The sequence below is a fragment of the Hypanus sabinus genome, chromosome 6, assembly GCF_030144855.1.
Source record: "Hypanus sabinus isolate sHypSab1 chromosome 6, sHypSab1.hap1, whole genome shotgun sequence".
Taxonomy (NCBI): domain Eukaryota; kingdom Metazoa; phylum Chordata; class Chondrichthyes; order Myliobatiformes; family Dasyatidae; genus Hypanus; species Hypanus sabinus.
In genome coordinates, this window is record NC_082711.1 from 123,196,329 (window position 1) to 123,208,199 (window position 11,871).

The 11,871-nt window shown below is 42.9% G+C and overlaps 1 long non-coding RNA gene across 1 annotated transcript in view; it reads right to left on the reverse strand.

Annotated features, from left to right (window-relative positions):
* The window catches only part of LOC132395805 (uncharacterized), a 36,470-nt gene extending 27,945 nt beyond the window's left edge, over positions 1-8,525 (reverse strand). Inside the window, exon 1 of the long non-coding RNA XR_009512747.1 lies at positions 8,224-8,525. This is a non-coding gene — a long non-coding RNA (uncharacterized LOC132395805). The remainder of the gene's footprint in view (positions 1-8,223) is intronic.
* Between the last annotated feature and the right edge of the window lie 3,346 nt (positions 8,526-11,871).

Consider the following 11,871-nt stretch of genomic DNA (forward strand, 5'->3'; position numbering starts at 1 on the left):
GGTGGTCACACCAGTGCCAAGGGAGACAGACACAGTCAGGAGAGGGAAGGGGAAGGACCTGGTACTAGAGAGTATCCCTGTGGCTGTATCCCTTGACAGTAAGTACTCCTGTTTGAGTACGGTTGGGGGGGGGGACAGCCTACAAGGGGGAAGCGACAGTGGCTGTGCCTCTGGCACAGAGTCTGACCCTGTGGCTCAGAAGAGGAAGGCAGTAGTGATAGGGGACTCTATAGTTGGGGTGTCTGACAGGCAATTCTGTGGACTCAGGTAAGAAACTCAGATGGTAGTTGGCCTCCCTGGTGCCAGGGTGCGGTATGTTTCGGATCACGTCCAAGATATCCTGCAGTGGGAGGGAGAACAGCCAGAGATTGTGGTACATATTGGTACCAATGACATATGTAGGAAAAGGGAAGAGGTCCTGAAAAAAAAGCTACAGGGAGTTAGGATGGAAGTTGAGAAGCAGGACCACAAAGGTAGTAATCTCGAGATTACTGCCTCTGCCTCGTGAGGATAAATGCGTGGCTGAGGGACTGGAACAGGGGGCAGGGATTCAGATTTCTGGATCATTGGGACCTCTTTTGGGGCAGGTGTTACCTGTACAAAAAAGACTGGTTGCACTTGAATCCCAGGGGGATCAATATTCTGGCAGGGAGGTTTGCTAAGGCTACTTGGGAGAGTTTAAACTAGAATTGTTGGGGGGTGGGAACTGAACTGAAGAGACTGGGGAAGAGGAGGTTAGCTCACAAATAGAGAGAACTTGTAGACAGTGCGAGAGGGAGGATAAGCAGGTGATAGAGAAGGGATGCGCTCAGACCGGTTTCAGATGTATCTATTTTAACGCAAGGAGTGTTGTGAACAAAGCAGATGAGCTTAGAACGTGGATCAGTACTTGGAGATATGATGTGGTGGCCATTACAGAGATTTGAATGATTCAGGGACAGGAATGGTTACATCAAGTGCCGGGTTTTAGATGTTTCAGGAAGGACAGGGAGGGAGGCAAAAGAGGTGGGGGGAATTGTCTATGCTACGGCATCTCTGTGGGTGGAGATTAGGAACAGGAAGTGGGCATTAACTTTACTGGGTGTTTTTTATAGGCTGCCCAATAGTAACAGGGATATTGAGGAGCAGATGGGGAAACAGATCCTGGAAAGGTATAATGAAAAGGTGGAAAGGTAGCAGAGTTGTAATGGCAGATTTTAATTTCCCAAATATCGACTGGCATCTCCTTAGAGAAAGGGGTTTAGATGGGGTGGAGTTTGTTAGGTGTGTTCAGGAAGGTTTCTTGACACAATATGTAGATAAGCCTAGAAGAAGAGAGACTGTACTTGATTTGGTATTGGTAAATGCACCTGGTCAGGTGTCAGATTTCTCAGTGGGAGAGCATTTTGGAGATACTGATCATAATTCTACCTCCTTTACAATAGCATTGGAGAGAGATAGGAACAGGCAAGTTAGAAAAGCGTTTAATTGGAGTAAGGGGAATTAGGAGGCTATGAGGCAGAAAATTAGAGGCTTAAATTGTAAACAGATTTTCTCAGGGAAAAGTACACAAGAAATGTGGCAAATGTTCAGGGGATCTTTGTGTGGATTTCTGCAGAGGTATGTTCCAACAGGGAAGTTATGGTAGGATACCGTGGTGTACAAAGGCTGTAATAAATCTAGTCAAGAAGAAAAGAAAAGCTTACAAAAGGTCCAGAGTGCTAGGTAATGTTAGAGATCTAGAAGATTATAAGGCTTCTTAGAAGGAGCTTAAGGAAATTAGGAGAGCCAGAAGGGGCATGAGAAGGCCTTGGCGGGCAGAATTAAGGAAAACCCCAAGGCATTCTACAAGTATGTGAAGAGCAAGAGGATAAGACGTGCAAAAATAGGACCTATCAAGTCTGACAATGGGAAAGTGTGTATGGAACCAGAGGAAATAGCAGAGAAACTTAATGAATACTTCAATATTCACGATGGAAAGGGATCTTGGTGATTGTAGTGATGACTTGCAGCAGACTTAAAAGCTTGAGCATGTAAATATTAAGAAGGAGGATGTGCTGGAAATTTTGCAAAGCATCAAGTTGGATAAGTCGCCGGGACTAGACAAAATGTACCCCAAGCTACTGTGGGAGGCAAGGGAGGAGATTGCTGAGTCTCTGGTGATGATCTTTGTATCATCAATGAGGACGGGAGAGGCTCCGGAGCATTGGAGGGTTGTAGATTCTTTATTCAAGAAAGGGAGTTGAGATAACCCAGGAAATTCTAGACCAGTGAGTCTTAGCTCAATGGATGGTAAATTGATGGAGAAAATCCTGAGAGGCTGGAATTATAAACATTTGGAGAGGTATAATATGATTAGGAGTAGTCAGTATGGCTTTGTCAAGGGCAGGTCATGCTTTACGAGCCTAATTGAATTTTCTGAGGATGTGACTAAACACATTGATGAAGGAAAAGGAGTAGATGTAGTGTATATGTATTTCAGTAAGGCATTTGATAAGGTGCCCGATGCAAGGCATATTGAGAAAGTAAGGAGGCATGGGATCCAAGGGGACATTGTTTTGTGGATCCAGAACTGGCTTGCCCACCGAAGGCAAGGTGTGGTTGCAGATGGGTCATATTCTGCATGGAGGTCAGTCACCAGTGAAGTGCCTCAGGGATCTGTTCTGGGACCCTTACTTTTCATGATTTTTATAAATGACGTGGAAGTGGAGGGATGGGTTAGTTAGTCTGCTGATGACACAAAGTTTGGAGGTGTTATGTGTAGTCTGGAGGGCTGTCAGAGGTTACAGCAGGACATTGATAGGATGCAAAGCTGGGCTGAAAAGTGGCAGATTGAGTTAAGTTAAGCCAGGTAAGTGTGAAGTGGTATATTTTGGTAGGTCAAATATGATGGCAAAATATAGTATTAACGGTAAGCCTCTTGGCAGTGTGCAGGATCAGAGGGATCTTCGGGTCTGAGTCCATAGGATGCTCAAAGCCTGATAGAGGTGTATGAGATGATGAGCGGCATTGATCATGTAGATAGTCAGAGGCTTCTTCCAAGGGCTGAAATGGTTGCCACAAGAGGACACAGGTTTAAGGTGCTGGGGAGTAGGTACAGAGGAGATATCAGGGGTAAGTTTTTTATTCAGAGAGTGGTGAGTGCGTGGAACGGGCTGCCGGCAGCTTTGGTGGAGGCGGATACGACAGGGTCTTTTAAGAGACTTTTCGATAGGTATATGAAACTTAGTAAAATAAAGGCTATAGGTAAGCCTAGTAATATCTAAGGTAGGGACACGTTATGTATAACTTCGTGGGCCGAAGGGCCTGTATTGTGCTTCTAGGTTTCTAAAAATTTTATCAAATTTGGAATAAGTGGATCGAATTTATAACCCCAATGTGAGCAGACTTTAGATGACTCTTCTAATGGTTCATTCTGCTTTCCTCATCAATGTAGTAATAGTGTTAACGTAAGATCCCTTGGTTTGAATGTTCAGTGTTCTATTTCTGGAAAATGTGGAATTAGCACAAGTAAAGAAAAGAATTTGAGGAAAAAAATGATAAAATGAAGTAAGTAACTACACAGGGATTGGATAATTATGTCTGTGGGTAGGAGCAAACATGAACGTGTTAGGATACAAACACCTACGATGGAAGTTACATAGGGTTATACACGATATTTTGGACTAGAAAGAAATGGACCAGAAGAGATACATTGTAATTATTATTCAACCACTATTATTACTATTTTTAACAACTATTACTGTTATTTAATAGTGTGGAATTACAACTGCACGTAAATATCTATTTAAGTGCCTAATTATATATTTTTTTAAATTCCCACTATGTTACTTATTTTGTTATGCCCACCTTTTCTCCATTTTTAAATTATTTTTTAAAATATCTTCTCAGAGTATATTTGAGAATGTATAAATATATATAGGTTTACACATATATAAAAATGGAAAATGTTTTATATGTAAAATGTTCGTGTAATACTTGCTGATACCTTATCCAAATAAAAATAAAATTAAAGAAAAAGAAAAGCTGGCCCATCAACTTCGTGGCTGCACCATCGTGGGGTTCTTGATCGCCCCACCATTGGAAACAACCGCTCCACATCCACCTAATCTGGTCCTTTCAACATTCAGCAGGTTTCAATGAGATCCCCTCTGCATTCTTCTGAATTCCAGGGTGTACATACTCAAAGTTGCCAAATGCTCCTCATATGTTAACCCCTTCATTCGCAAAGCCATCCTTCTGAACCTCCTTTGGACTCTCTCCAATGACAACACGTCCTTTCTGGGATATGAGGCCCCAAAACTGTTCACACAAAGTGTGGCCTGACTGGTGTCTTATAAAGGCTCAGCATTATCTCTTTGCTCTTATATTCATAGGGTGAGATTAGACTGTGTTGATGTACAGAGGGATCCTGGAATCTGAGTTCATAACTCCCAGATCATGGTTCCAGTGTCAGACAGTTCTATTTGTTACGTACCAGCTGCAATAGACCACAAACTGAGTCAGGGTTTAATGTTAAACCACTATAGTTACTAGTATCTACTCAAAATATAGAAAATTAAACAAAACTACTCTTCTAAACTGAAGTTAACAGTCTTATGCGTTTGTGGCTCCCAAACTGTCAAGCTTAGGATCAATTCTTAAAGTTTTAAGATGGCAAGTTGAAAGTTTCAGCTATCCAGGGAATAGGTGGGAAGGAAACTGGTAAATCCATGTTAAAATGCAATGAGGGGGCGATCACAAAGAATACCACAGGTTCCACGTGGGAAAATGAAGTAACAGTCACAGAATATCTCAACCGTCGAGTTGTATTCAGAAATCCACGTAGAGATATTACAAGGTGACAGTCATGGAATATTCTGTGGCACAAGTGGTCGCCACAGCACACATCCCTCCATTCTTCTCGCATTCACGTGGTATCTAATAAGCTCTATCGTATCTGTCTCCACCACCACCTTTGGCATTCACTCCAGACACCCACCACTATGGGTATGAAAAACAAGACTTGAGATGCAAATCTCCTTTAAACATTCTGAGTCAGGTTTTTAACATCATTGTCTTGTGTAACTGTTTTTTTTAAATCAGCAGCTGTGCAGAGAAAAGATACAAAATTACACTAAATTACAAAATACATAATTAGTGCAAAAAGGACCAATGAGGCAGTGTTCCCACTTTCTCCTGAAGTGCATGCCCTCTGGCACTGGACATTTCCTCCTTGGACAAAAAAAAATCCCGGCTGTCCACTCTGTCTGTGCCTCTCACATTCCTGTAAATGTCTGTCAGACCTCCCTCAGCCTCTGCCGCTCCACAGAAAATTACCCGAGATTGTCCAATCGCTCCTTAACCAGGCAGCATCCTGTTCGGCCTTTTGTAATCACGATCCAAATCCTCCACATTATTCCTATATTGGAATGTAATTCTCCAGATGCAACATAACTGCCTGACACTGGAACCAGTATCTGGCGTTGTAAACTCAGATTCCAAGATCCCTGTGTAGATCAATACTGTCCCATGCGAGGTTGCCCCATGTATATAACAGCAAGGGGATAATGCTGAGCATTTATAAGACACTAGTCAGGTCACACTTGGAGTATTGTCAACAGTTTTGGGGCTCATATCTCAGAAAGGATGTGTTGTCACTGGAGAGAGTCCAGAGGAGGTTCCAAAAGATGATTTGGGAACTGAAGGGGTTAACAAATTAGGAGCATTTGACAACTTTGAGTATGTACACCCTGGAATTCAGAAGAATGCAGAGGGGATCTCATTGAAACCTGCTGAATGCTGAAAGGACCAGATAAGGTGGATGTGGAGCGGTTGTTTCCGATGGTGGGGCTATCAAGATCCAAAGGGCACATCCACAAAGATGAGGGGCCACCTTTTCAAACAGAGGTAAGGCGGATTTGTTTTTTATTAGCCAGAGAGCATTGGATCTGTGGAATGCTCTGCCACAGACTGCAGTAGAGGCCATGACTGTGGGTATATTTAAGGCGGAAGTTGATTGTTTCCTGATCGGATAGGGCATCAAAGGATATGGCGAGAGGTCAGGTGTATGGAATTGAGATTGATCCAGGATCAGCCACCACAGAAAGGCAGCAAACTTAATGGGCTGAATGGCCTTATTCTGGTCCTATGACTTATGGTTTTATGGACACAAGCCCCCTCAATCATGATGAATCTCCTTTGCAGTCTTCCAACACAAAACATCCTTTGTATAGTAAGCACAAAGTACACTGCAGATGCTGGGGTAAAAGCAACACATACAAACAAGCTGGAGGAACTCAGCAGTTGGGCAGCATCCGTGGAAACGAGCAGTCAACGTTTCGGGCCGAGACACCTTCGTCAGGACTGAAGAGGGAGGGGGCAGAGGCCCTATAAAGAAGGTGCGGGGAGGGTGGGAAGGAGAAGGCTGGTAGGTGCCAGGAGAAAAATCAGTGAGAAACTGGGATGGGGAAGGGAGAGGGAAGGAATTACAGGAAGTTGGAGTATTCAATATTCATGCCAAGGGGCTAGAGACTACCCAGACAGTAGATGAGGTGTTGCTCCTCCACCCTGAGTTTGGCCTCATCATGGCAGTACAGGAGGCCATGTATGGACATATCCGAACGGGAATGTGAAGCAGAGTTGAAGTGGGTGGCAACCAGGAGATCCCATCTGTTGTGGTGGACGGAGCGGAAGTGCTCGACGAAGCAATCCCCCAATCTGCGTCGGGTCTTGCCGATGTAGAGGAGGCCACACCGGGAGCACCAGATGCAATAGACTCACAAGTGAAGTGTTGCCTCACCTGGAAGGACTGTTTGGGGCCCTGAATAGTGGTAAGAGAGTAGTGTCGGGACAGGTGTAGCACTTACGCTTGCAGGGATAAGTATCAGGTGGGAGATCTGTGGGGGGGGGGGGGGGGGATGTGTGGACCAGGCAGTCACAGAGGGAATGATCCCTGCAAAAAGCAGAGAGGGGTAGAGAGGGAAAGATGTGCTTAGTGGTGGGGTCCTGTTGAAGGTGGCCCAAGTTGCGGAGGATAATATGCTAGATCCGGAGGCCAGTGGGGTGGTAGGTGAGGACAAGGGGAACACGGTCCCTGTTGTGGTGACGGGAGGATGGGGTGAGGGCTGAAGTGCAGGAAATGGAGGAGATGCAGGTGAGGGCATCATTGACGACGGCAGAAGGGAAACCACGATTATTAAAGAAACAGGACATTTGAGATGTCCTGGAACAGAAAGCCTCATCCTGGGAGCAGATGCGGTGGAGACGGAGGAGCTGGGAATAGGGAATAGCATTTTTGCATTTGGCAGTGTGGGAAGAGGTAGTTGTGAGATAGTCATGGTAGTTATGAGAGTCAGTGGGTTTATAGAAGATGTCAGTGGGCAGTCTGTCTCCAGAGATTGAGACCAAGCAATCAAGAAAGGGGAGAGAAGTGTCTGAGATGGATCAACTGAATTTGAGGGCTGGGTGGAAGTTATCCTTTGTATAGAATGCTAAGTAAAGCTGAATGCAACTTTTCAAGAACTGTGGCAAGTCAGGCAGCATCTATCGAGGGGAATAGAGTTGATGATTGGGACAGAACGCCTTACGGCATTGACACAGGCCTTTCGGCCCCACCTTTCCAAGCTGTCCTGGTGTCCATTTAAACTAATCCCTCTGCCTGACTTTGACATAGAACATAGAAATCTACAGCACATTACAGGCCCTTTGGCCCACAATGTTGGGTCAACCATGTAACCTACTCTGGAAACTGCCTAGGATTTCCCTATCGTAACCTCTATTTTTCTAAGCATGTACATATCTAAGAGTCCCTTACAATATCCAATTGTACCTGTCGCTAGCAGCGCATTCCACACACTATCCACTCTGTGTGAAACACTTACCCCTGACATCCCTCTTGGACCAACTTCCAAGCAACTTTAAACTATGTCCCCCAGTGTTCGTCATTTCACTCCCTTTCGTATCCACATCCTTCCTGTAGTGATATGACCAGAATTGAACACTGTACTGCAAGTGGGAACTATCTAAGTCCTAATATAGCTTCAACATTACCTCACAGCTCTTGAATTAAATCCCATGGTTGATGAAGGCCATCACACCAGATGCATTCTTAACAAAGCTGCCAACCTGCGCAGCAGCTTTGAGTGTCGTATGGACACAGACACCAAGATCTCTCTGACCCTCCACGCTGCCCAAGAGCCTTACCATTAATATTATATTCTGTGTTCAAAATTGACCTGTCGAAATGAGCCACTTCACACTTACCTGGGTTGAACTCCATCTGCCACTTCTCAGCCCAGTTCTGCATCCCTGTCAGAGATTTCCCGCTGTAATCTCTGGCAACCCTCCAGACTCTTCACAACACTCCCAACTTTTGTGTCATCAGCAGGGCGTTCTGGGAGTTGTAGTCATATGGCCTCCCTCCTTGCTCGCTCCCTGCAAAAACATTGTTCCTCAACCGACACAGACATCGCCGGAATGGACTCACTGAGGCATCCAAGGAGATCCACGCCAGTCCTTGTAGGCGCCAAGGCTGGCAACTCGCTGAAATCCTCCTTGGCCATGGAGCGGAAGAGGAGGGGCTGAACATGAGGCTGATTTCCACCAGCCAATCGTAGCTCAGACCCAACAATGACCCCCGCTGTCATTGGCTCTAGTGCTTGTCGGTCAAGAGAGAACTCACACGGTGATTAGTTAATGTGAATGTCAGTCAGCTTTCCTGTCTTTATAAGTTTCAGTTTGGATTTATATCGGGGTCAGGAAGCCGCTTGTTGGAGGTGGAGTTTTTGGAAAAGGAAATTGGGAGAAATGTAAGTTTTTATGTGATGATGCATCAGTCTCCGAGTGACATTATTAAGAATAAAAGGGCACAGGTCGTGGTGAGGAAGGCTGTGATTGACTGTAGGCCATATTGAGATTAAATTTGAAGGGATATATAACATGGAGATATTTGGGGTATGATTTAGAAAATGGGGAGTATTTGAAATGATCGTAATATTTCAGTATTGATTAATGAGGGCAAAATGATTGTTACTGAAACAGGGATGGTTGTGTTGCTGGCTGGGTCATGTGCTGCGATTCATAATCAAGATAATTTAAGTGAAGAAATTAAACAATGTAGGGATATGTTTTTCAGTGAATACCCTGATATGTTGGAAGTCAGCACACGTCAATGATAATATCATTGATGTAGTTTTCTTTGAAGGAATTTAAAATGCAGGTCAGACATCTACAGGAAAGGGTGATATATGTAATTGTCATACTCTCTCGTGAAAATATTAAATATTTGATTGGTGCTTGGAGATTAGGCTATCTTCATCCCTCATAGAATTTGGCAGCAGTAGTGTCTGTTCTGAAACCTGGGAGATCCCCGTCTGATCCTTCTAGTTATGGGCCTACATTTATGTAAACCAGTGGAATGCATGATAATTGAGCGTTTTGAGTTATATTTTGGAAAGAGAGGTGATATAATGTTTTATTAGAGTGAATTTCGGAAGGGTAGAATGACATTGGATTCAGTTTTAGGTTTGGAAGATGATTACAGGAAAGCACAGTTAAATAATGATGAAATAGCAGTATTTTTAATAGTGTAAATGCATATGATATGTTATGGAAAGAAGGACTTTAGATTAAATTTTGGAAATTAGGAGTGAGGGGATATTGCATAATTTATCTGAGTCTTTTTATTTGGATGGTTTGTGCAGGTACGGATGGGCACATTATGTTTTTCTATGAGAGAGAATGGGACACCACAAGTCACTATTTGTAGTCCTTCATTATTTAATATTATGATTAATGACATTTTCTCTGAGATGGGTACTCTGGTGTGTAAATCGCTATATGCAGATAATGTAGCTTTCTAGATTAGAGGTAGTATTTTAATTTTACTGTAAATAAGATAAAATTTACAATATGTCAAACAGTGGGCAAATAGACAAAAAAAATTTAAGTTTTCAGTCGCTAAAACACGTTATGTGTTTTACTAATATAATAAATAGACCTGTACTTGATTTGAAATTATATGGTCAAACTCCTGAAAATATGTCAGTGGTAAGATTTCCAAGCAACTGGATGGATAACAAGCTGACATGGAAGTACCACATCAGTAAAATAATTGATGAATGTAAAGGAGCATTAAATATCCTCAGGCATCTGTGTGGGTATTCTTGGAATGCAACATGAAAATCTTTGTTGACCATTTATATTTGTTAAATTCAATCTGTTCTTGATTCTGTGTGGCTTCCAGATCAGTTTCATGTTCCACTTTAAAATCTTTGTGTGTGATACAAGCACAGGCTTTCAGATTGTATTGTGGTACAGTAAGTTCATCCCCTGTTTTGGCTTTACTGGTTGAAATGCCCTTACAGGGAAAAAGGTTGAAGATGATGTTAACAAATTGTATTAATTTGAGGGGGCAAAGAAATTATCATCTTGTGCTCGAGGACAGTTGGGAACACCTCAAGAAGAGTGTTTTTAGTTTTAGGTGGCTGGGCTCGTATCATGCTGGGAACATGGGTGTATTTGATGATACTATATGTCCCACTGTTTGTGGTAACCCCACTTCTTTTTTTCCAAAGACTTTAGTTAATTTTAGGTTACACAACTGGATTCTGTTCTGCCTGAGAGTCATGAGTATATTAATGAAAGTTATTTTGATACGGTAACCATTTTTACAGATGGATTAAAACATAATTTAACTGGGAACGTTGGTGTGGTTCTTTTCTTTTTGTGTGTGCCTGAATTGCAGGCAATGAAGAAGAAATCACTTACCAGTCATTTATGGGTATTATGAAGCAGAATTCTTTGCCATCATTTTAGGGTTACAGTGTGTGGAGCAAATTGGTCCTTGCAAACCTGTAATTTGTTCAGAGTTCTTTTTTGGTTTCGATGAGCCGCCTTCTTCTTATCGTGTCTACAGACAGTCTATACGTGGTCCAGCCAGAACTGGACACATTTTTTGCACCTTGTTGTTGAATTTAGCAAGCTCTGCAACAGTACAGGGTTCCTCCAGTGATGGACATTGCAGGAGATGTTGCAGAGTTTGTGGCTCAGTTCCACATTCACAAGTTGTTGGGCTGGTTGTATATCCCCATTTGCTCAGTTTCACCTTTGAACGACCTGCACCAGTCCCAAGTCTGATAAGGCACTTCCAGGTTTCCCAGTTGCAATGAGATGCTGTGGGAAGGCTTTCATCCAGTGGAATTTCCATTGTTAGGGTTGTTTGAGGTTGGCAAGCTGGTCTTTGCACAAGGCGATGCGGGCTTCAGATGGGGTTGATTGTAATGGAACAACACCGTTCATGAAGATCTTCCTTGAATTTAGGCGGCTGGATGTATGACCATTGCAGAGGGTGCCTCTCATCAGATATTTGACAGAGTCATTCTTTCTTGCTGGCTACAGTGCTTCTTGTATCTTTGATAAGACTTAAAACAGGTCATTCTTGCAGTAGGTCAGATTGACTGTTAGAAACTTATCAAAGAGTATTTCATATACAAAGTTCGGTTGATATGTCTGTACCTTATGGGCCCTGCACATTGCACAGTTCAGGGAAATGATAGGCTTGACTGTTTAGCAACAAGACCTGTTAAAAATTCAACTGTGGATATAGATTTGCAACCCCTTTGCAAATCAGAAACTAAGGGGTTGGTAGGGTTAAGATTTAGGGACTTATGGCAAAACTTGTAAGATAATGGACATAAGGACAGACACATTTACAGAATATATAAACCTGTTGAGATTGTAGAAGGGCTTAAAACAAGAGAGGAAGGAATTATATTGACACAACTTAGAATTGCCCACACTATGCTTAATAATGCCTTGTATCTAATTGGAAAGCTTCATTCTGTGTCGTGTACATTTTGTCATTATGACACTGTTAAACACATACTATTTCAGTGTGAATCAGATATGGCC